This window comes from Somniosus microcephalus, unplaced genomic scaffold (genome assembly GCF_052327205.1).
Source record: "Somniosus microcephalus isolate GS21.2 unplaced genomic scaffold, FLI_Smic_1.0 unresolved_chr2, whole genome shotgun sequence".
Lineage (NCBI taxonomy): Eukaryota > Metazoa > Chordata > Chondrichthyes > Squaliformes > Somniosidae > Somniosus > Somniosus microcephalus.
Window position 1 is genome coordinate 23,188,606 of NW_028225180.1, and position 23,014 is coordinate 23,211,619.

General features: G+C 49.6%; 1 non-coding gene across 1 annotated transcript; it reads left to right on the forward strand.

Annotated features, from left to right (window-relative positions):
- Nucleotides 1-748: 748 nt before the first annotated feature.
- Nucleotides 749-821, forward strand: trnat-ugu (transfer RNA threonine (anticodon UGU)). Its single transcript has one exon. It is a non-coding gene; the product is annotated as a tRNA-Thr (tRNA).
- Nucleotides 822-23,014: the final 22,193 nt, after the last annotated feature.

Sequence of the window (23,014 nt, forward strand, 5' to 3'; positions counted from 1 at the left end):
AGTTGCCTTGGGACGTTTTAGCATGGGAAAGTTGCTCTATTGTAGTTGTGGGGTGACTATTGAAGAGCCTGAGGCAGGTAACGGCGGATGAGACACAATCTGAGTGGTGAACTGCGCCCTGTCTCATTCTTCAAACGCACAGCACTGTTCAATTCAATTCAATTCAAATCGCTTTATTGGCATGATGACAATATACATCTTATGTTGCCAAAGCATCGAAAAACATTCATGGTTGAACACATAAACACTGATCTATCCATACAGTGTAGAAACAGATATATCCCTGAGTGTATAAATATACATTCATATATAATTTGTATATACTCTTTTCTTATATTTAGTGGTTGTCCCTCTGTTTATGGCAAGCTGTAACATAGTGTGCCGCTAAGGTTACACAATTTCTCTCTTCCCCTAATAGGTATGGGAGTTTTTGGTCCTCATTCAAATTTCTGAATTCCGGGCATATTTTTGTGAATTTTGGGTAGAAATTCTCCCTTATGCCCTGATATTTTCTACAAGCTGTGCGGAAGTGCATCTCTGTCTCCACCACACCCTGACTGCAATGAGAACATATCCTGTCCTCTCTTGGTAGCCGGGTCTGCCTGTGTCTACCTTTTTCGATTGCCAGGTTATGTTCACTAAGTCTGTACATTGTCAAGGTTTTTCTCAGTTTGCTATCCTTTACCATGGTCAGGTAATCAGCCATGTTGTGTTGCACTAACGGGAATGAGAGCAATCCTGTATCAGTGGCTCCATAGCTCAGGGGTTAGAGCACTGGTCTTGTAAACCAGGGGTCGTGAGTTCAAATCTCTCTGGGGCCTGTGCAAAAATAGTTTTTGTTTCTGAACTCGCCATTAATCCACCACATGTTTTCTTTTAAGTATGAAACATTTCAGAGACCATCCCAAGAACAGGCTCTCACTCCCCTCCCCCTCTCCTTCCATTCAAATCCCCTGTTCTCCCCTTCATTCTCTCACTACACATTTCTCTCACCTTCTTCACCTCCTCTCTCTACCATTCCCCCTCCCACTCTGTCCTTTCCTCTTGGGGAGACAAGAAGGCGGATGGGGAGAGGGAGAGTAAAGGGAAGGAGAGAGACTGTGGGTGAAGTGCAGAGAAGGCCAGAGATAGAGAGAGGGGAAGGAGAGAGAATGTGGGGGAAAGGGATAGAGAGAGGGGAAGGGGAGAGAGTGTGGGGAAAGGGATAGAGAGATGGGAAGGGGAGAGAGTGTGGGGAAAGGGATAGAGAGAGGGGAAGGGTAGAGAGTGTGGGGAAAGGGATAGAGAGAGGGGAAGGAGAGAGAGTGTGGGGAAAGGGATAGAGAGAAGGGAAGGAGAGAGAGTGTGAGGAAAGAGATAGATAGAGTGGAAGGAGAGAGAGTGTGGGGAAAGGGATAGAGAGAGAGTGTGGGGAAAGGGATAGAGAGAGGGGAAGGAGAGAGAGTGTGGGGAAAGGGATAGAGAGAGGGGAAGGGGAGAGAGTGTGGGGAAAGAGATAGAGAGAGGGGAAGGAGAGAGAGTGTGGGGAAAGGGATAGAGAGAGGGGAAGGAGAGAGATTGTGGGGAAAGGATAGAGAGAGGGGAAGAGGAGAGAATGAGGGGAAAGGGATAGAGAGAGGGGAAGGGGAGAGAGTGTGGGGAAAGGGATTAGAGAGAGGGGAAGGAGAGAGAGTGTGGGGAAAGGGATAGAGAGAGGGGAAGGAGAGAGAGTGTGGGGAAAGGGATAGAGAGAGAGGAAGGAGAGAGAGTGTGGGGAAAGAGATAGAGAGAGGGGAAGGAGAGAGAGTGTGGGGAAAGGGATAGAGAGAGAGGAAGGGGAGAGAGTGTGGGGAAAGGGATAGAGAGAGGGGAAAGAGAGAGAGTGTGGGGAAAGGGATAGAGAGAGGGGAAGGAGAGAGAGTGTGGGGAAAGAGATAGAGAGAGGGAAAGGAGAGAGAGTGTGGGGAAAGGGATAGAGAGAGGGAAGGAGAGAGAGTGTGGGGAAAGGGATAGAGAGGGGAAGGAGAGAGAGTGTGGGGAAAGGGATAGAGAGAGGGGAAGGAGAGTGAGTGTGTGGAAAGGGATAGAGAGGGGAAGGAGAGATAATGTGGGAAAAGAGATAGAGAGAGGGGAAGGAGAGAGAGTGTGGGGAAAGGGATAGAGAGAGGGGAAGGAGAGAGTGTGTGGGGAAAGGGATAGAGAGAGGGGAGGAGAGAGAGTGTGTGGAAAGGGATCGAGAGAGGGAAAGGGGAGAGAGTGTGGGGAAAGGGATAGAGAGAGGGGAAGGAGAGAGAGTGTGGGGAAAGGGATAGAGAGGGGAAGGAGAGAGAGTGTGGGGAAGGGATAGAGAGAGGGGAAGGAGAGAGAGTGTGGGGGAAGGGATAGAGAGAGGGGAGGGGAGAGAGTGTGGGGAAATGGATAGAGAGAGGGGAAGGGGAGAGACTGTGGGGAAGGGATAGAGAGAGGGGAAGGGGAGAGAGTGTGGGGAAGGGATAGAGAGAGGGGAAGGAGAGAGAGTGTGGGGAAAGGGATAGAGAGAGGGGAAGGAGAGAGAGTGTGGGGTAAGGGACAGAGAGAGGGGACAGGAGAGGAGAGAGAGTCGTGGGGGAAGAGTAGAGAGAGGGGAAGGAGAGAGAGTGTGGGGAAGGGATAGAGAGAGGGGAAGGGGAGAGAGTGTGGGGAAAGGGATAGAGAGAGGGGAAAGAGAGAGAGTGTGGGAAAGGGATAGAGAGAGGGGAAGGAGAGAGAGTGTGGGGAAAGGGAAAGAGAGGGGAAGGAGAGAGAATGTGGGGAAGAGATGAAGAGGGGAAGGAGAGAGAGTGTGGGGAAAGGATAGAGAGAGGGGAAGGAAAGAGAGTGTGGGGAATGGGATAGTGAGAGGGGAAGGAGGGAGTGTGGGGAAGGGATAGAGAGAGGGGAAGGGGAGAGAGTGTGGGGAAAGGGATAGAGAGAGGGGAAGGAGAGAGAGTGTGGGGAAAGGGATAGAGAGGGGAAGGAGAGAGAGGTGTGGGGAAAGGGATAGAGAGAGGGGAAGGAGAGAGAGTGTGGGGAAAGGGATAGAGAGAGGGGAAGGGGAGAGAGTGTGGGGAAATGGATAGAGAGAGGGGAAGGTGAGAGAGTGTGGGGAAAGGGATAGAGAGAGGGGAAGGAGAGAGAGTGTGGGGAAAGGGAAGGAGAGAGATGTGGGGAAAGGGGAGACAGGGAAGGAGATGGAGACGATGGCAAGGAGAGAGGCGGAATGGGAGAGAAAGAGGGAAGCAAAGAGGCGAGAGAGGAGAGAGAAAGAGAGAGGAGGTAGCGAAAGTGAGAGAGAGAAAGAGAAATAGAGAGAGGGAAAGTGAGTGAGAGAGAAAGAGAGAGATAGAAAGGGAGTGACAGAAAGATAGAGAGAGAGTGGTAGAGACACAAAGAGGGAGAAATATAGAAAGAAGGAGGCAGAGAGACTGAGAGAGAGATAGAGTGTAACTGAGATGCCTTGGGACGTTTTAGTACGTTAAAGTTGCTCTATTGTTGTTGAGAGGTGACTATTGAAGAGCCTGAGGCAGGTATCGGGGGTGAGACACAATCTGAGTGGTGAACTGCGCCCTGCCTCATTCTTCAAACACACAGCACTAACTGGAATGAGAAGCAATTCAGTGCAGGTGGCTCCATAGCTCAGGGGTTCGAGCAGTTGTCTTATTTAAACCAGGGGTCGTGAGTTCAAATCTCACTGGTGCCTCTGCAAATTTGTTAATTCACAGCATGTTTACTTTTAAGTGTGAAACAGCTCCGAGACCAACACGAGAACAGGCTCTCTCTCCCTTCCCAATCTCCATCTCTCTCCCTCCTTCCGTTCAATTCCCCTGTACTCCCCTCTTTGCCTGCCTCGCTCTCACCACATCTCTCCCCTTTCCTCTCTCACTCTGTCCTTTCCTCTTGGGGAGAGTAGAAGGAGGAGGATGGGGAGAGAAGAGGTGAAGGGAAAGAGATAGAGAGAGGGGAAGTGGACAGCTGGAAGGATGGAGGCAGAAAGCGGTAAGACAGCGTGAGGAGAGAAGAGAAAAGAAGAGGGAGGAGAACGAGGGGAAAGGGAGAGAGAGGTGGGAGTTGGAGAGGGTGGATGCCGAGAGCGGCAAGGTGAGATAGAGCGGGGAGAAGGAGGCAGATGGAGGAGGGGGAAATGAGAGAGGGGAAACAGGGGAGACAAAGTGGGAAGAGAGAGAAGGGGAGGGAAGGAGATAGAGGCAAGAGGGAGTGACAGAGTTAGAAGGGGAGGGGAGGGAAGGAGATAGAGAGAGGGGAAGTGTAGGGGTTCGCAAAATTCCCCTATTTTCCTTGAAGATCGGGAAATATTGGTCCACATCGTGGTTGAAGAATTAGGTGTTTTGAATTGCCTCTGGGTTGGATCAATGTTTTTGAAGCATACTCAGAGCCACGAAAGACTGCTCTGAGATGGGCAGCACGTGGACAACACCGGAATCGAGGAGTTCTGTGGAAATATTCGCACACATTAAGACAGTACATTTGATTTGAATTTGTGCCCTTGAGCCTGGTCAATCACAAAAAGGTTTTAAAATGGCCGTCAGAAAGCATTGGCCAAGAACAGTGCGGCTTGGAAAAGCAGCTTGGACAGCTTGTAATGTGTCTGTGTGAAAGACCTGTCAATCAAACCAGGGAGTTTCCCTTTTGTGGAGAGGCAAGGTTTGTTTATACGAAGCTGCAGGATGTTTATTTACTTAAGGGATTAGCCCACTTGAACCGAAACCGCAGAACAATTGGCTTCTATTTACACAGAAAATCCAAACCCATTCAAAGCACTTACACACAATAGATACATCTAAACTCAGGAAAAGGACTTTTGATATGCAACAGTTTAGGAATGAATGGGTTTTTGAATCACCCAATTCTAAACAATAAGGCAGTTGGATTCCCTTTTGTTTTAGCCCAGGTGAACTCCGGATGTGGGCGGGTACACTTTGGCCCCAGAGTGCAGACACATTAAATCGCTCACTTTGAATCAGCCAGTCATGGCTTTCGTTTGTGTTTTGGAACTTTTGGGCGCGAATTTTGCACACAGACCTTTTCAGCGCCAAACAGGAGTTGGCAGGATATAAAAGATAGCTCCTGAGAAGCTATCTCTCTCTCTTACTTCGCTGGACCACAGGTGAGCAGGGTTTTTGACTCCTCAGCAAGGCCACCTAGTCAGGAGTTAGGGGGGGGTGATTTAGGGGAAATTGCTAAGATTGTTTAATCAACATTGTAGCCATCAATCCCTCGTTTTTGCTGTCTGCCTTCCCCCATTTAAGCAATGTTACTGTAATTACTGTGTTCATGTGGTATAGTTTAAATTTGATTACAGTTTCTTTAGTTTAATAAAGTTTGACTTTCTCACACCCAGACCAGTTGTCTGCTTTTAATATATCATTAATTATAAGTCCTTCAGTCAGAACTGGAAGGTGGGGTAGCGATTCAAAACCGCTGTTTGAATTGGTTTAAGGGTAGCAGGCAAAGGCTGCTGACCAGGTAAATTACCGTAAACCAGGTAAAAGGTTGGAATTGGTCAGGGTGCGGGCAAAGCTGCCTGACCAGGCAAATTACCGTAAACCAGTTAAAAGATGCCCCCCTACAGAAGGAGAGAGGTGGAAGGGGGCAAGAGACAGATTGAGAAGGGGAGAGAGCGGCAAAGTGGAGAGTGTGAGAGAATAGATGAGAGAAGGGCGGATGGAGGAAGAGCAATGAGACTGAGGAAGGGCGAAGGGGAGAGAGAGTAAAAGTAACAGAGAGGGAGAGAGAAAGAGAGAGAAAGTGAGAGCGCCACAGAGAAAAAGAGAAAGAGCTAGAAAGGGACAGAGAGCGACAGAAAGATAGAGAGAGAGTTGTAGAGACACAAAGAGGGAGAAATATAGAAAGAAGGAGGTAGAGAGGCTGAGAGAGAGAGAGAGTGTAACTGAGTTGCCTTGGGATGTTTTAGTACGTGAAACTTGCTCTATTGTTGTTGAGAGGTGATTATTGAAGAGCTTGAGGCAGGTATCGGGGGATGAGACACAATCTGAGTGGTGAACTGCGCCCTGCCTCATTCTTCAAACGCACAGCACTAACTGGAATGAGAAACGCTCCAGTGCAGGTGGCTCCATAGTTCAGGGGCTAAAGCACTGGTCTTGTTAAACCAGAGGTTGTGAGTTCAAATCTCATTGGGGCTTCTGCAAATTTGTTAATTCACAGCATGTTTACTTTTAAGTATGAAAAAGCTCTGAGGCTAACACAAGAACAGGCTCTCTCGCCCTTCCCAATCTCCACCTCTCCCTCTCCTTCCGTTCAATTCCCCCTCTTTGCGTCTCTCATTCACCTCCTCTCTCTACACTTTCCCCTCTCTCTCACCGCTTCCCTTTCCTCTCTCTTTCCCCCTCTCACTCTGTCTTTTCCTCTTGGGGAGAGTAGAAGGAGGATGGGGAGAGAAGAGGCGAAAGGGAGAGAGTGTGTCGGGGAGAGAGAAAAGGGAAGGAGATAAAGAGGGGAAATGGGAGGCGGGAAGCGGTAAGACAGCGTGAAAAGAGGAGAGAGGGAGAGAAGAGAACGAGGGGAAAGGGAGAGAGAGAGGCGGATGGAGGAAGTGGGAGTTGGAGAGGGGGGATGCTGAGAGCGGGAAGGTGCGATTAGAGCGAGGGGAAGGGAAGGGGAGAGAGAGGCAGGTGGAGGAGGGGAAAATGAGAGAGGGGAAACAGGAGAGACGAAGGGAGGGAAGAGGGAGTGACAGAGTTAGAAGGGGGGAGGGAAGGAGTTAGGTGGAAGGGAGCAAGAGACAGGGAGAGAGTGGGAAAGTGCGAGAGAATAGATGAGAGAACGGTGGATGGAGGAAGAGCAATGAGACTGAGGAAGGGTGAAGGGGAGAGAGAGAGTGAAATAGAGAGAAAGTGAGAGAGTGACAGAGAAAAAGAGAAAGAGGTAGAAAGGGAGTGACAGAAAGATAGAGAGAGAGTGGTAGAGACACAAAGAGGGAGAAATATAGAAGAAAGGAGGCAGAGAGGGATAGAGTGTAACTGAGTTGCCTTGGGATGTTTTAGTACGTGAAAGTTGCTCTATTGTTGTTGAGAGGTGACTATTGAAGAGCCTGAGGCAGGTATCGTGGGATGAGACACAATCTGAGTGGTGAACTGTGCCCTGCCTCATTCTTCAAACGCACAGCACTAACTGGAAAGAAAAGCAACCCCATGCATGTGGCTCCATAGCTCAGGGGTTAGAGCACTGGTCTTATAAATCAGTGGTCGTGAATACACATCACACTGGTGCCTATGCAAATTTGTTAATTCACAGTGTGGCAAAGCCACTGAGAAACTCCAAACAACTGTACATAATTCACTTTAGTGACGTGTTAACTACAGACTGAATCTGTACCATTGTATATATTGTTTGCATGTACAGAACATGGTCCTTTTGAGAGCGCAAGCAAACATTATGATGTCATACTGCTAATCATGTGATCACCCAAAGGTGGGAAAAATGTGATGACATCATGATGCCATCCACAGGACCGCCCTGGTAGTCCTCGTGGTGCTTCAGACCTGTATTCATAGTTCTCTTGCATCAACCTGTTTAAAATCATTAGTTTGACATTAAAAACCTTTTTGATTGATTGCCTGCATTGGACTCAATCTCTAGATAGGAATTTGGCCATTCCTACATTGGTGACCATGACTTTTGTGAACGGATTTCACGAAAGGAACACAGCATGGAGGCAAACGCCATTTTGTTGAAGCACCGCAGTTCTGGGAGCAACAAGCGACCTCGTGGTTCATCCAAGTTGAAGCCCAGTTCACCCTGAGAGGCATCGTTGCGATCAGACCCGATACTTATACGTGGTCCCCACTCTCGATGACTCTGCTGCCTCGTGGATCATCAGTCTTCTCGAGAATCCACCTACTGACCGCAAGTATGAGACCCTCAAGGCGCGGTTGCTACAGGTTTTCGGGCTCACAAAATCGGAGCACGCCCGGCGTCTGCTCGCTATGCCCGGGATCGGGGACTCCAAACCTTCCGAGCTGATGAGACAGATGCTCACACTCCTCGGCTCCGAACCGCAATGCTTTCTCTTCAGAGATTTATTCCTCAGCCAATTATTGGAGCAGGTGCAAGCGGCCTTGGTGAGATCCGAGGTCGAAGACTGCGCAATGCTCGCTGCTGAAGCAGACAAAATATTCGCAGTTACGCAACAGCACTGCACTGCCACAAGGCGCCCATCCCCACAGCCGCCGCCCCAGCTCCTCAGCCCGCGGGGCTGTGCTTCTACCACGCGCGGTTTGCTGCGAAGACGAGATGTTGCCGCCCTCCCTGCAGCTTCTCCCAAAAAAAAAAAAAAACTCCGTCCAATGAAGAACGGGTCTAACGGGCGCCCCGCGGCTGCGATGGCAATCGGCAATGCAGGCAAGCTGCTCTTCTTCACAGATGCCATCTCCGGTCGTCGGTTCCTGTGCGACACCGAGGCACAGTGCAGCATTCTACCCGCGTCAGCTCTTGATGTACAGGCTGGGAAGCACGGCCTCCCCCTCGAAGCGATTAATGGCGGTGCTATTCAGACCTTCGGTAGACGGTGGGTCCAGGTGTGTTTCGGCAGCCAATGGTTTTTCTGGGAATTCGCTCCGGCCAAGGTTTCGCAAGCCATTCTCGGTGCAGATTTCCTGTGCGCCAACGGCCTCCTGGTCGATGTAAGGAACCGGCGGCTGATCAACGCGACCACGTTTCACTCTATCCCTTGCCACCGTAGCAACACCATGTCACGCACCGTCTCCTGCGCTTTCCCGACTCCGGATGAGTTCGCTCACCTGCTGGGCGAATTTCCAGACCTGACCAGGCCCACGGTCTCCTCCACGGCCATGAAACATGGTGTGGAACACCACATCAGCACCACCGGCACCCCGGTCCACGCGCGGGCCCGACGCCTCGAACCTGGCAAGCAAGCGGTCGCGAAGGCGGAGTTCGCAACGATGGAGCATTTAGGGATTATTCGCATGTCGAATAGTCCCTGGTCTTTGCCTCTTCACATCGTACTGAAACATGGCGGTGGATGGCAGCCCTGCAGCGACTATTGGTGCCTAAACGATGCCACCACTCCTGATCGATACCCGATCCCCCACATCCAAGATTTCTCTGCCCATTTGGCAGGAAACACCGTTTTTCCCAAGGTTGACCTTGTCCGGGGCTACCACCAGGTCCCGGTGCACCCGCAAGACGTCCAGAAGTCCGCAGTCATCACCCCTTTCGCTCTCTTTGAATTTTTAAGGATGCCGTTTGGGTTGAAGAACGCCGCCCAGGCATTCCAGCGCCCATGGACTCCATGCTGCGGGACCTCAAGTTCCTCTTCGTCTACTTAGACGACATTCTCATTGCCAATCCAAATAAGGAGGAACACATCTCTCACCTCCGCATCCTCTTTCGACGCCTCAGCCAACATGGCCTGATTATCAACCCAGCCAAGTGTCAGTTTGGTCTGCACCAAATCGATTTCCTGGGACATCGCATTACCTCAGAGGGAGCGGTTCCTTTGCAAGCAAAGGTAGAGGTGGTGACCTCCTTTCCACGCCCGCAGAACACAAAGGCCCTACAGGAATTCCTCGGCATGGTAAACTTTTACCACCGTTTCGTGCCTAAGGCAGCACTGTTCATGCAGCCCCTGTACGAGGCCCTCAAGGGCAAGTCTGGCAAGGATCTGGTAAGCTGGATGGTTGACATGGACCGGGCATTCATCAACACCAAGCATGCCTTAGCCAACGTGACCATGTTGGCACACCCGCTACCAGGAGCCACCATCGCCCTCACCACCGACGCATCAGATTACACAATCGGCACCGTTCAGGAGCAGTGGGTGAATGGGACGTGGCAGCCGTTGGCATTCTTCAGCTGTCAACTGCGGCGTAACGAGCGGGCGTACAGTACTTTCGACAGGGAGCTACTAGCCCTTTTTCTGGCCATCCGCCATTTCCGTTTTTTGTTGGAAGGACGTCCTTTCACAGCCTTTGTCGACCACAAGTCACTGACGTTTGCCATGGCCAAGACCGCCGAACCGTGGTCATCTCGACAACAACGTCAGCTGACATGCATCTCTGAATTTACCACAGACATTCAGCACGTGGCCGGTAAAGACAACCTGGTGGCAGATTGCATCTCCCGCGCGACCGTGCATGCGGTCCAGCTGGGCATCGACTACGTCCTCATGGCAGCAGACCAAGTCTCAGACCCAGAAGTGCAGGCTTACCGCACCAACACCACTTGCCTCCAGTTGGCCGACGTCAGGTTCCATTCAGCTGGTACCACGTTGCTGTGTGACGTCTCTGTTCGGGACCCTCGCCCTATTGTGCCGGTCGCCTGGCGCCGCAAGGTGTTTGACGCCGTACATGGGTTGTCACACCCGGGAATGAAGGCGTCTCAGTAGCTAATGTCTTCTAAGTTCGTTTGTGGGGGCATGCATAAAGATGTCCGCGACTGGGCTAACACCTGCGTGGTATTCCAAAAGGCCAAGGTTCAGCGCCACATCAAGGCTTCATTGGCCACCTTTGCAGTTCCTGAGTGACGGTTTGACCACGTCAATGTGGACCTGGTAGGACCACTTCCACCTTCCCATGGTTTGACGCACATCCTGACCATAGTAGATCGCACCACCAGATGGCCAGAGGCGGTTCCCCTGTCACCTACTACTTCGGCGGACGTGGCCTTCATGGGTCACCCGTTTTGGAGTGCCTGCTGACATATCTTCGGACTGGGGCACGCAGTTTTCCTCTGAGCTCTGGAATGCGGTGGCTCAAGGACTCGGTGTCAAGTTACACCGCACCACAGCCTACCACCCACAAGTGAACGGTCTGTGCGAACGTTTTCACAGATCGCTTAAGGCCGCACTGAGGGCCAGCCTCCAAGACGCTGGATGGACAGACAAGCAACATGGGTCATGTTGGGCCTTCGCACAGCCCCCAAAGAAGGTCTTCACGCTTCCGTGGCAGAGCTCGTTTATGGTCAGCCGCTGCGAGTGCCAGGGGATTTCCTGTCAACACCAACGGAGCCATGGTCCGCCTCACGCCAGCTTATCAGCCACCAGGAAGCAGCCAGATGTTTCGCGTCGGTTCCCACATCGCATCACGGGGTTCAGGGCTCTCACGTTCCAGTGGAGCTGAAACAAGCTGATTACATGTTCATCTGCCATGATGCTCACCGGGATCCGCTCAAGGCCCCATACACTGGTCCTTTCCGTTTGTTAGAGGCAGGAGACAAAACCTTCAAGGTGGATGTCGGTGGTAAACTGGACCACATTTCGGTTGACCGTTTGAAGCCGGCACACCTGGACCTTGACCATCCCATCGAGAGCGCACAGCCACCGAGACGGGGTCGGCCGCCCACTGCCGTCGCGCCAGAGCAAGTACAACCACTTGGCAGACTGCCCGCCATCCAACAGCTTCTGTTTCGGGAATACAGGAGTCGTTCTGACAGGCTTGTCAGACCCCCTAACCGTTTGACTTTTTCCATTAAAGACAATTCTGGGGGGGCACATGTGGCAGAGCCACTGAGGGACTCTGAACAACTGTATATAATTCCCTTTAATGATGTGTGAACTACAAACTGAATCTGTACCATTGTATATACTGTTTGCATGTACAGGGCGCGGTCCCTGTAAGAGCGCAAGCAAACGCCAAAATGTCATGCCGCTAATCACGTGATCACCCAAACGTGGGAATAACGTGATGATGTCATGACGCCATCCACAGGACCGCCCAGGCAGTCCTCGTGGAGCTTCTGACCTGTTAAGACCTGTATTCATAGTTCTCTTGCATCAATCTGCTAAACTCGTTAGTTTGAAATTAAAAACCTTTTTGATTGATTGCCTGCGTCGGACTCAATCTCTGGATAGGAATTTGACCATTCCTACAACAGCATGTTTTCTTTTAAGTACGAAACAGCTCCGAGACCAACACGAGAACAGGCTCTCTCGCCCTTCCCAATCTCCATCTCTCCCTCTCCATCCATTCAATTCCCCTGTACTCCCCCTCTTTGCCTGTCTCTCTCTTCCTTACCCCTCTCTCTACCTATCTTCCCTCTCTCTCCCTCAGCCTCTCTCTCACTTTCCCCACCTGCCATTCACCTCCTCTCTCTACATTTTCCCCTCTCTCTCACCACTTCCCTTCCTCCTACTCTCTCCCCTTTCCTCTCTCTTTCCCCCTCTCACTCTGTCCTTTCCACTTGGGGAGAGTAGAAGGAGGAAAGGGAGAGGAGGATGGGGAGAGAAGAGGCGAAAGGGAGAGAGAGTATGTAGGGGAGAGAGAAAAGGGAAGGAAATAGAGAGAGGGGAAGTGGAGAGCTGGAAGGAGAGAGGTGGGAAGCGGAGAGACAGCGTGAAAAGAGGAGAGAGGGAGAGAAGAGAAAGAAGAGGGAGGGAGAACGAGGGGAAAGGGAGAGAGAGGCGGTTGGAGGAAGGGGGGATGCTGAGAGTGGGAAGGCGACATAGAGCGAGGGGAAGGGGAGAGAGAGGCAGATGGAGGAGGGGGAAATGAGAGATGGGAAACAGGGGAGACAAAGTGGGAAGGGAGAGAAGAGAGAAGGGGAGGGAAGGAGATCGAGGGAAGAGGGAGTGAGAGAGAGTGACAGAAAGATAGAGAGAGAGTGGTAGAGACACAAAGAGGGAGAAATATAGAAAGAAGGAGGCAGAGAGACTGAGAGAGAGATAGAGTGTAACTGAGTTGCCTTGGGACGTTTTAGTACGTGAAAGTTGCTCTATTGTTGTTGAGAGGTGACTATTGAAGAGCCTGAGGCAGGTATCGGGGGATGAGGCACAATCTGAGTGGTGAACTGCGCCCTGCCTCATTCTTCAAGCACACAGCACTAACTGGAATGAAAAGCAATGCAGTACTCATGGCTCCATAGCTCAGAGGTTAGAGCACTGGTCTTGTAAACCGAAGGGTCGTGAGTTCAAATCTCACAGGTGCCTGTGCAAATTTGTTAATTTGCAACATGTTTACTTTTAAGTATGAAAGAGCTCCGAGACCAACACGAGAACAGACACTCTCTTCCTTCCCAATCTCCACCTCTCTCTCTCCTTCCGTTCAATTCCCCTGTACTCCCCCTCTTTGCCTGTCTCTCTCTTCCTTACACATCCCCCTTGCTATTTAACCCTAATAAGAACATAAGAAGCAGGAGTAGGCCATACGGCCCCTTGGGCCTTCTCCGCCGTTCAATAGGATCATGGCTGATCTGAACCTAGACTCACGTCCACTTCCCTGCCCGCTCCCCGTAACCCCTAATTCCCTTATCAGCTAGGGAACTGTTTATCTCCATTTTAAATGTATTTAATGTCGCAGCTTCCACAGCTCTCTGAGGTAGCAAATTCCATAGATTTACTACCCTCTGAGTGAAGAAGTTTCTCCTCATCTCAGTTTTAAAAGGGCAGCCCCTTATTCTAAGATGATGCCCCCTAGTTCTAGTCTCACCCATCAGTGGAAACATCCTCACCGCATCCACCCGATCAAGCCCCCTCACAATCTTATATGTTTCGATAAGATCGTCTCTCATTCTTCTGAATTCTAATGAGTAGAGGCCCAACCTACTCAACCTTTCCTCATAAGTCAAGCCCCTCATCTCTGGAATCAACCAAGTGAACCTTCTCGGAACTGCCTCGAGAGCAAGTATATCTTTTCTTAAATATGGAAACCAAAACTGTACGCAGTATTCCAGGTGTGGCCTCACCGGTACCCTTTATAACTGAAGCAAGACTTCCTTGCTTTTATACTCCATTCCCCGTGCAATAAAAGCCATGATTCCATTGGCCTTCCTGATCACCTGCTGTACCTGCATACTAACCTTCTGTGTTTCATGCACCAGGACCCCCAGATCCCTTTGTACTGTAGCACTTTGCAGTTTCTCTCCATTTAGATAAGAACTTGCTCTTTGATTTTTTCTGCCAAAGTGCATAACCTCACACTTTCCAACATTAGATTCCATCTGCCAAATTTCTGCCCACTGACTTAGCCTGTCTATGTCCTTTTGCAGGTTTTTTTATGTCCTCCTCACTCACTGCTTTCCCTCCCATCTTTGTATCATCTGCAAACTTGGATATGTTGCACTTGGTCCCCTCCTCCAAATCGTTAATATAGATTGTAAAGAGTTGGGGTCCCAGCACTGACCCCTGCGGAACACCACTAGTTACTGATTGCCAACCCGAGAATGAACCATTTATCCCAACTCTCTGTTTTCTGTTAGATAGCCAATCTTCCACCCATGCCAGTATATTACCCCCAATCCCGTGATTTTTTTAATCTTGTGCAATAATCTTTTGTGTGGCACCTTGTCAAATACCTTTTGGAAGTCCAAATACACTACTTCCACTGGTTCCCCTTTATCCACCCTATTTGTTACGTCCTCAAAGAATTCGAGCAAATTTGTCAAACATGACTTCCCCTTCGTAAAACCATGCTGACTCTGTCCGATTAAATTATGCTTATCCAAATGTCCTGTTACTGCTTCCTTAATAATGGACTCCAACATTTTACCAAGCACAGATGTTAGGCTAACTGGTCTATAGTTTCCAACCTTTTGTCTACCTCCCATTTTAAATAAGGGCGTTACATTAGCAGTTTTCCAATCTGCTGGGACCTTTCCTGAATCCAGGGAGTTTTGGAAAATTACCACCAATGCATCCGCAATCCCTACCGCTACTTCTCTCAAGACCCTAGGATGTAAGCCATCAGGTCCAGGGGATTTATCCGCCTTTAGTCCCATTATCTTACTGAGTATCATCTCCTTAGTGATTTTAATCATGTTTAGCTCCTCCCCCCCTATAGCCCCCTGTTTGTCCAGTGTTGGGATATTTTTAGTGTCCTTTACTGTAAAGACTGATACAAAATATTTGTTCAGCGTTTTTGCCATCTCCATGTTCCCCACCACTAATTTCCCGGTCTCATCCTCTAAGGGACCAACATTCACTTTAGCCACCCTTTTTTTTTTATATAGCTGTAGAAACTCTTGCTATCTGTTTTTATGTTTATTGCTAGTTTACTTTCATAATTTATCTTCCCTTTCTTAATTAGTCTTTTAGTTATTCTTTGCTGGCTTTTAAATGCTTCCCAATCTTCTATCCTCCCACTAGATTTGGCTACTTTATATGTCCTTGTTTTCAGTCGGATACTATCCTTTATTACTTCACTTAGCCACGGATGGCTGTCTTTTCTTTTACGCCCCTTTTTCCTCAGTGGAATATATTTTTCTTGAAAGTTGTGAAATATCTCCTTGAATGTACACCACTGCTCATGTACCGCCTTACACCTTAATCTATTTTCCCAGTCCACTTTAGTCAACTCTGCTCTCATACCTTCATAGTCTCCTTTATTTAAGCTTAATATGCTGGTTTGAGATCCAACTCTCTCACCCTCCAACTGAATTTGGAATTCAACCATGTTATGATCACTCATTCCAAGGGGATCCGTTCCTGGGACATTTTTTATTAATCCTGTCTCATTACACAGCACCAGATCTAAGATTGCCTGCCCCCTGGTTGGTTCAGTAACATACTGCTCAAGGAACCCATCCCTAATGCACTCTATAAACTCTTCCTCAAGGCTGCCCTGCCCAATTTGATTTGTCCAGTCAATATGAAAGTTAAAATCCCCCATGATTATAGCTGTTCCCTTATTACAAGCCCCAACTATTTCCTGATTAATACTCCGACCAATAGAGTTGCAACTGTTAGGAGGCCGATAGACTACGCCCACTGGTGACTTTTTCCCCTTATTATTCCTTATCTCCACCCAAACTGTTTCACTATCCTGATCCTTTGACCCAATATCATTTCTCACTATTGCAGTGATTCCATCCTTTATTAACATAGCCACCCCACCTCCCTTTCATTCCTGTCTGTCCTTCCTAATTGTCAAATACCCCTGGATGTTTCGTTCCCAGTCGTGGTCAACTTGCAGCCATGTTTCTGTAATGGCCACCAGATCATACCCATGTGTAGTTATTTCTACCATCAACTCATCTATTTTGTTACGAATGCTGCATGCATTCAGATAAAGAACTTTTAAATATGTTTTGTGTCAATTTATTCCTGCTTTTACCCCCTTTACTACTTTACCTTTAGCTTTATACATTCTGTCCCTTCCTGACACACTCTGGTTATTAATTCCCCCACTGCTACCTTGCTCTATTGCCGTCTCCGCTGACATTTTTATTTTTCGCTCTCTTGAAACCTCCCCCCCACTAATTAGTTTAAAGCCCTCTCTACAGCCCTAGTTATTCAATTCGCCAGAATTCTAGTCCCAGCACTGGCCAAGTGAAGTCTGTCCCAACGGAACAGCTCTCTCCCGTCCCAGTACTGGTGCCAGTGTCCCAAGAAGCAAAACCCATTTCTCCCACACCAGTCTTTGAGCCACGCATTTAACTCTCAGATTTTATTTACCCTAGCCAAATTTGCTCGTGGCTCAGGTAGTAATCCAGAGATTATTACCCTTGTGGTTCTGTTTTTTAATTTGGCCCCTAGCTGCTCATACTCCCTCAGCAGAACCTCTTTCCTTGTCCTATCTATGTCATTGGTACCAACATGGACCACGACAACTGGATCCTCCCCCTCCCACTCCAAGTTTCTCTCTAGCCCAGAGGAGAAGTCCTTAACCCTGGCACCGGGCAGGCAACACAGCCTTCGGGACTCTCGCTCTCAGCTGCAAAGAACCCTCTCTCTCCCTCCGCCTCTCTCTCACCTTCCCCACCTCCCCTTCACCTCCACTATCGACACTTTCCCCTCTCTCTCACCACTTCCCTTCCTCCTACTCTCTCCCCTTTCTTCTCTCTTTCCCCCTCGCACTCTGTCCTTTCCTCTTGGGGAGAGTAGAAGGAGGAAAGGGAGAGGAGGATGGGGAGAGAGTGTGTAGGGGAGAGAGAAAAGGGAAGGAGATAGAGAGAGGGGAAGTGGAGAGCTGGAAGGAGAGAGGTGGGAAGCGGAGGGACAGCGTGAAAAAAGGAGAGAGGGTGAGAAAAGGAGAAGAGGGAGGGAGAATGAGGGGAAGGGGAGAGAGAGGCGGATGGAGGAAGGGGGAGTTGGAGAGGGGGAGTGCCGAGAGCGGGAAGGCGAGATAGAGTGAGGGGAAGGGGAGAGAGAGGCAGATGGAGGAGGGGGAAATGAGAGAGGGGAAACAGAGATAGAGGGAAGAGGGAGTGACAGAGTTAGAAGGGGAGAGGGGGAGGGAAGAGAAGAATGAAGGGAAGGGGAAAGAGGGAAGGAGGTAGAGAAAGGGGAAGGAGAGAGGTGGAAGGGGGGAAGAGACAGACTGAGAAGGGGAGAGAGCGAGAGGATAGATGAGAGAAGGGCGGATGGAGGAAGAGCAATGAGACTGAGGAAGGGCGAAGGGGAGAGAGAGAGAGTAACAGTAACAGAGAGGGAGAGAGAAAGTGAGAGAGACACAGAGAAAAAGAGAAAGAGGTAGAAAGGGAGTGACAGAAAGATAGAGAGAGAGTGGTAGAGACACAAAGAGGGAGAAATATAGAATGAAGGAGGCAGAGAGACTGAGAGAGAGATAGAGTGTAACTGAGTTGCCTTGGGATGTTTTAGTACGTGAAAGTTGCTCTATTGTTGTTGAGAGGTGACTATTGAAGAGCCTGAGGCAGGTATCGGGGGATGAGATACAATCTGAGTGGTGAACTGTGTAAAGTCTGTGGGTTGTGCAGTTAATAAATACACAGACTTCAGAAATAACAACAAACAGGTCTTTACTATTCGAAGGTCCGGGCGAATCTGCCCCAGTTATCCTGTCACAACACTTATATACTGGTGTGGTCACTATCGGTATTACAGTATACAGAAGCCAAACAAGTAGTGCCACACTTAAAGTAGTTCCCTTAAAGGTGAACGGTTACATACAATAATTTCCTTAAGGGTAGACGGGTACATACACTACAATCCTCCCTTTTTAGCTTTCAACATACTGAGTCCATAGTGGACATACATTATCACATATATATATACAGATTTATTTAAGACAGTTCATAGATTCAGTCTTTCGGGAGGTTTCCGGATTCTGTCCGGGTAACGCCGCAGTGGTGTCGTCATTCCAAGCGGGCTAGTAGGTGTTTCTGGTAAAGTTGAATCGGCTCGAAGCACAGTGTCAGGTTCCCCTGACTCCAGAACTACCAGATCGGACGTAGGTGTTCTGGGTAACTCAGTCTCAACCTTATCCGGGTAAGGTGGTGAAGTCAGGGGCCCATTTGTGGCGGACCCTATGATCTGGTCAACATGGCGCCTTATTATATTGTCTCCAATGTCCACAGTGTACATCAACGGGCCTAGCCTTTTTCCAATCGTTCCAGGCTGCCATTTCTCAGTACGATAGTCCCGGGCCAAAACTCGTTGACCGGTCTGGAAGGATCTAGTGGCCCTTTTGTTCATGCCCTGGAATTGTCGGTTCTCTACGTCCCTTCTGACATTTGGTTTGAGTAAATCCAGCCGACAACGTAGGCGTCTATTACAAAACATTATCGCGGGAGTTTGATTTGTGACCGCATGGGTTGCATTTCGGTATGCCAACAAAAAACTATCCACCTTTTGCTGTAAACTTATGTCTTCATTACTCATGGCCTTTACGGCCTTCTTGAAGGTCTGGACAAACCTTTCAGCCAATCCATTGGAGGCGGGATGGTATGGGGCTGACGTGTAATGTTTAACCCCATTGCTCTTTAAGAATTTCTTAAATTCCTCAGATACAAATTGCGGTCCATTGTCAGAACAGATCTGTTCTGGCAGGCCACTCCGAGCAAACATAGTCCTTAACACCGTGATGGTTTTTTCCGTCGTGGTGGTGGTCATCTTAATTACTTCTGGCCACTTGGAGTGGGCATCTTCCGCTATTAGGAACATCGAGTCCATAAATGGACCAGCAAAGTCGATGTGTACTCTTTGCCAGGGAGATGAGGGCCACTCCCATGGGTGCAGAGGAGCCTGTGGTGGCGCATTCTGAACCCTCTGACATCCTAGGCAGTTCTTCGTGATCTCCTCTATGTCTCTATCAATGCCTGGCCACCACACAAACGCTCTTGCTAGATTTTTCATCTTTACTCCCCCCAGATGTCCTTCGTGCAGCTCCTTTAGCACCTTCTTTTGGAGTTTGAGTGGAATCACCACTCTAGATCCACACATCAGGGTTCCTCGACACACTGACAGTTGTTCTTTCCTCTGTGCAAATGCTTGCAGTGTTGGTTCGCTCTGTGCTGGCCATCCCTCCACCGTTACATCATAGACTCGTGAAAGAGTCGGGTCATTCCTTGTTTCATTCTCAATCATTGAGTTTGTTATCGGTAGACACTCCACTATGGATGAGTGGAACAACTCTACTGGGTCCACTATACTCGCTTCTTCTACCATCGGCAATGGCAAGCGTGACAACCCATCAGCATTTGCATGCTGTTTAGACCTTTTGTACTCAATTTTGTATTGGTGTGCCCCAAGTAACACGGACCACCTTTGTAACCTTTGTGCTGTCATGGTGGAAACGGCCTTATTTGTGTTGAATATGGACACCAACGGCTGGTGGTCTGTCAGCAATGTGAACTTTTTACATTGTAGGTAATGGTTGAATTTCTTCATGCCCCACACAAGGCTGAGGGCCTCCCTATCTATTTGGGCGTAATTTCGCTCCGCGGTTGTCAATGATCGGGACGCGAAAGCCACTGGCCTTTCCGAGCCATTTGGTAGCCTATGCGAGAGTACTGCCCCAATTCCGTACGGGGAAGCATCGCAAGCTAGACGAAGGGGTAATGTTGGGTTGAAATGAGCCAACACTTCTTCAGAGGTAATCAACTCCTTGCTTCTGCGAAAAGCCTTTTTGCATTCCTCACTCCACTTCCATGGTGTTTCTTTCCGCAACAGTTCATTCAGCGGATGCAGTACCGTGGATAAATTTGGCAGAAACTTGTGATAGTAATTAATCAACCCCAAGAATGATCTTAAGTGTGATAAGTTTCCTGGGGCGGGGGCCTTCACAACCGCTTCAATCTTTTCGGGTGACTTATGCAGTCCCTCTCGGTCAATGACATGACCGCAGTATGAGATCCGTTTTTGGAAGAACTCACACTTCTTGCGATTAACCCGAAGGCCATACTCCTTCAACCTGGTGAGTACCAGTTTCAAATTCGTGAGGCGTTCTTCCTCATCTTTTCCCGTGATTAAAATGTCATCTAAGTAGCACTGCGTGCTTGGAATTCCTAGTAACACCTGTTCCATGGCCCTCTGCCAAATTGCTGGCGCCGAAGCTACCCCAAAGACCAGTCTATTGTAGCGATACAAGCCTCTGTGAGTGTTGATGGTGAGGTACTGGCGTGACTCTTCCTCGACCTCCATCTGTAGATATGCTTGAGCCAGATCTATTTTCGTGAAATGTTTCCCTCCAGCCAACGAAGCAAAGATATCTTCAATCCGCGGAAGCGGGTATTGTACCGTGTGAAGCACCGGATTCACAGTAATCTTGAAATCTCCGCAGATACGGACCTTCCCCGGTCCCCCAGGCTTATTACTCGGTGAGGACTTCATGACGGGAACAATGGGCGTGGCCCACTCACTCCAGTCCACTTTTCACAGAACCCCTGATCATTCAAGTTCTTCCAGTTCTGCCTCCACAGCTGGTCGTATTGCGTAAGGAACTGATCTGGCCTTAAAAAACTTTGGGCTTGCATTTTCTGCAGTCTTAACCTTTGCTTTAATACCTCGCAGCATTCCCAGTCCTTGCTGGAATACCTCCTTAGCTTCGTCCAATATTCTGGACAACCGTTCAGGTTTGACATCCTCTTTTTCGGAATCCACCGTCATGGTGTTTAGGGACTGCCAGTCCAATTTTATTTTTCGGATTCTCTCCTGTCCCAGGAGTGGTGGTCCTCCCTCAGGCAATACATACAGGTCCAACCGGTGATGATCTTTATCCTTGTATCTCACCTTGACTTCTATCATTCCGATGGGGAATACTTTGTGCCCCTTGTATGTCTGTAGTACTAGTTCCGTATCCCGTAGTGGAATATGCTTGAAAAATTTCTTATAGTCATGCTTATTCATGACCGTCAACGCCGATCTGGTGTCCACTTCCATTTTTACTTGGACCTTTGCAATCTGTAGCGTTATCCAGATAGTTTGTCGGTCAGCTTCATTGCTCACGTTGTGGATTCTCAGACTGTCCAGTCCTTTGCATTTGGAGTGTGAGTCCGACTTCTGTTCCGTCAGACTCTTCCTAGTCGCCTCTTGTACCTTTCTGTACCATTTTTGTGAGGACTCGTTATTGTTGTACGTCGTTCCTGACCGGCACACTTTAGCTATGTGCCCGATCTTGCCACATTTCCGGCATTCTTGGTTTTTACCCCAGCAACGCTTCTGGTCGTGTGTTGTCTTCCCACAACGATAGCATTTCATAGTCCTCGAGGTGATGTGGTCCACCCCTAGTGCCACCGCCTTCCGCTGCATTACCGCCGTTCCTTTTGCTGCGGCTTCGTATGATGCGGCTATAGGGACAGCCCTGTCAAGTGTGAGGTTGTTCTCTTCCAGTAGTCGCTTTTGCGTCCCTTCTTTGGACAATCCACATACGAACTTGTCTCGCAGTGCCTCTGTCAGATTCCCTCCGAACTGGCAGTGTTTCGCTAGCCTCCGCAGTTCGAACAAGTATTCCGCGTTGCTTTCGTCTTTCTTCTGCGTTCTCGCATAGAATCTGAATCGTTCAGCCAGCTTCAACGGTGTGGGGTTCAAGTGATCCTTCAGCACCGCTACTATATCCTCGAAAGTCTGATCCGCCGGTTTAGCTGGAGAGAGAAGATGTTTCAACAACCCGAATGTTTTCGCACCCATCATGTTAAGTAAGGTTACAGCTTTTTCCTCCTTAGCTATTTTGTTAGCCTTACAATGTATCTCAATACGTTCCACGTACGTGGGCCAGTCTTCTATTTCGGAGTTAAAATCGTTGCTGTCCCCACGCTTAGGCATCTTCCTTTCTTTGGGTACAACACAAATATTTCTTTAAATTCTTATGTATTTTTTTTTCTAAGATGGCGGCTTTTCCTGCGAATTTGGTGGTTTCCCGCTCTTCCTTTCTCTCCCCGCCCACTTCAATGGCGGTTTCCCGCTTCTGTCGGCTCCTCCGCCTAATGGCGGCTTCCCGCATTTCTTCCTGGTGGAAGGGGTACGCTTCCCCCGCAGCGGACAGGTTCAGCCGCTGGGCTGGCTCTCGCACAGCTCCCCCTACTCGGCTCTGTCTTCTCCTCCCGCCCGCACGGCTCTACCGGCGCTGGGTACACCCCGTTAATGGAGGACAGTTCAGCCGCTGGACTGGCTCTCGCGCAGTCTCTCACCCCGTTTTCGGCTGTGTCTCTCTCCCACTCCCGCACGTTCGGTTTTGCCGGCTCTGAGTACCCCGTTGGTGGAGAACAGCTCAGCCGCTGGACTGGCTCCTCGCAGTCTCTCTCTCCGCACCCGGCTCTCACCCGCACGGTTCCCGTTCGCCTCCCGAGCCCTCTCGCAGACCGGTGTTTCCCTCCCCGGCTGCGGCTGGGTTTCTCTTCCCGCGCCTACTCCCAGGCTCAGCGCTTCGTGGCTGCGGTCGCTGCCCGGATTTCTCCCGCCGATCGCGGTCCGGCTGTCACCCGACGCCGTTGGACCCGACTTTTGACCGGCTCAGCTCCCCCTCGACCGAGGTCGAGTGCTCTGCCCTTATCCTCCGGATATTCTCTACACCTTCCCCTACTCACAGTCTCTTCGGCCGCCTTGTTCCCTGCTGATCGGCTCACTCCGTACCGAGGTAGAAGGGTAGTTAGTGCCTGTTGCAGACAGAAGCTTTTGTTGCTAAAGTCTTCCACCTTTCTCCTGCTGCAGCCTCGTGTTTTCTTCCAGCAGCACGACGAGGGCGGTTGCCTCTCTTCGACGCTCTTCTTGCTTTGGTAATCTTGCCGCAGGGTACGATCGGACTCGTCGCCACTGTAAAGTCTGTGGGTTGTGTAGTTAATAAATACACAGACTTCAGAAATAACAACAAACAGGTCTTTACTATTCGAAGGTCCGGGCGAATCTGCCCCA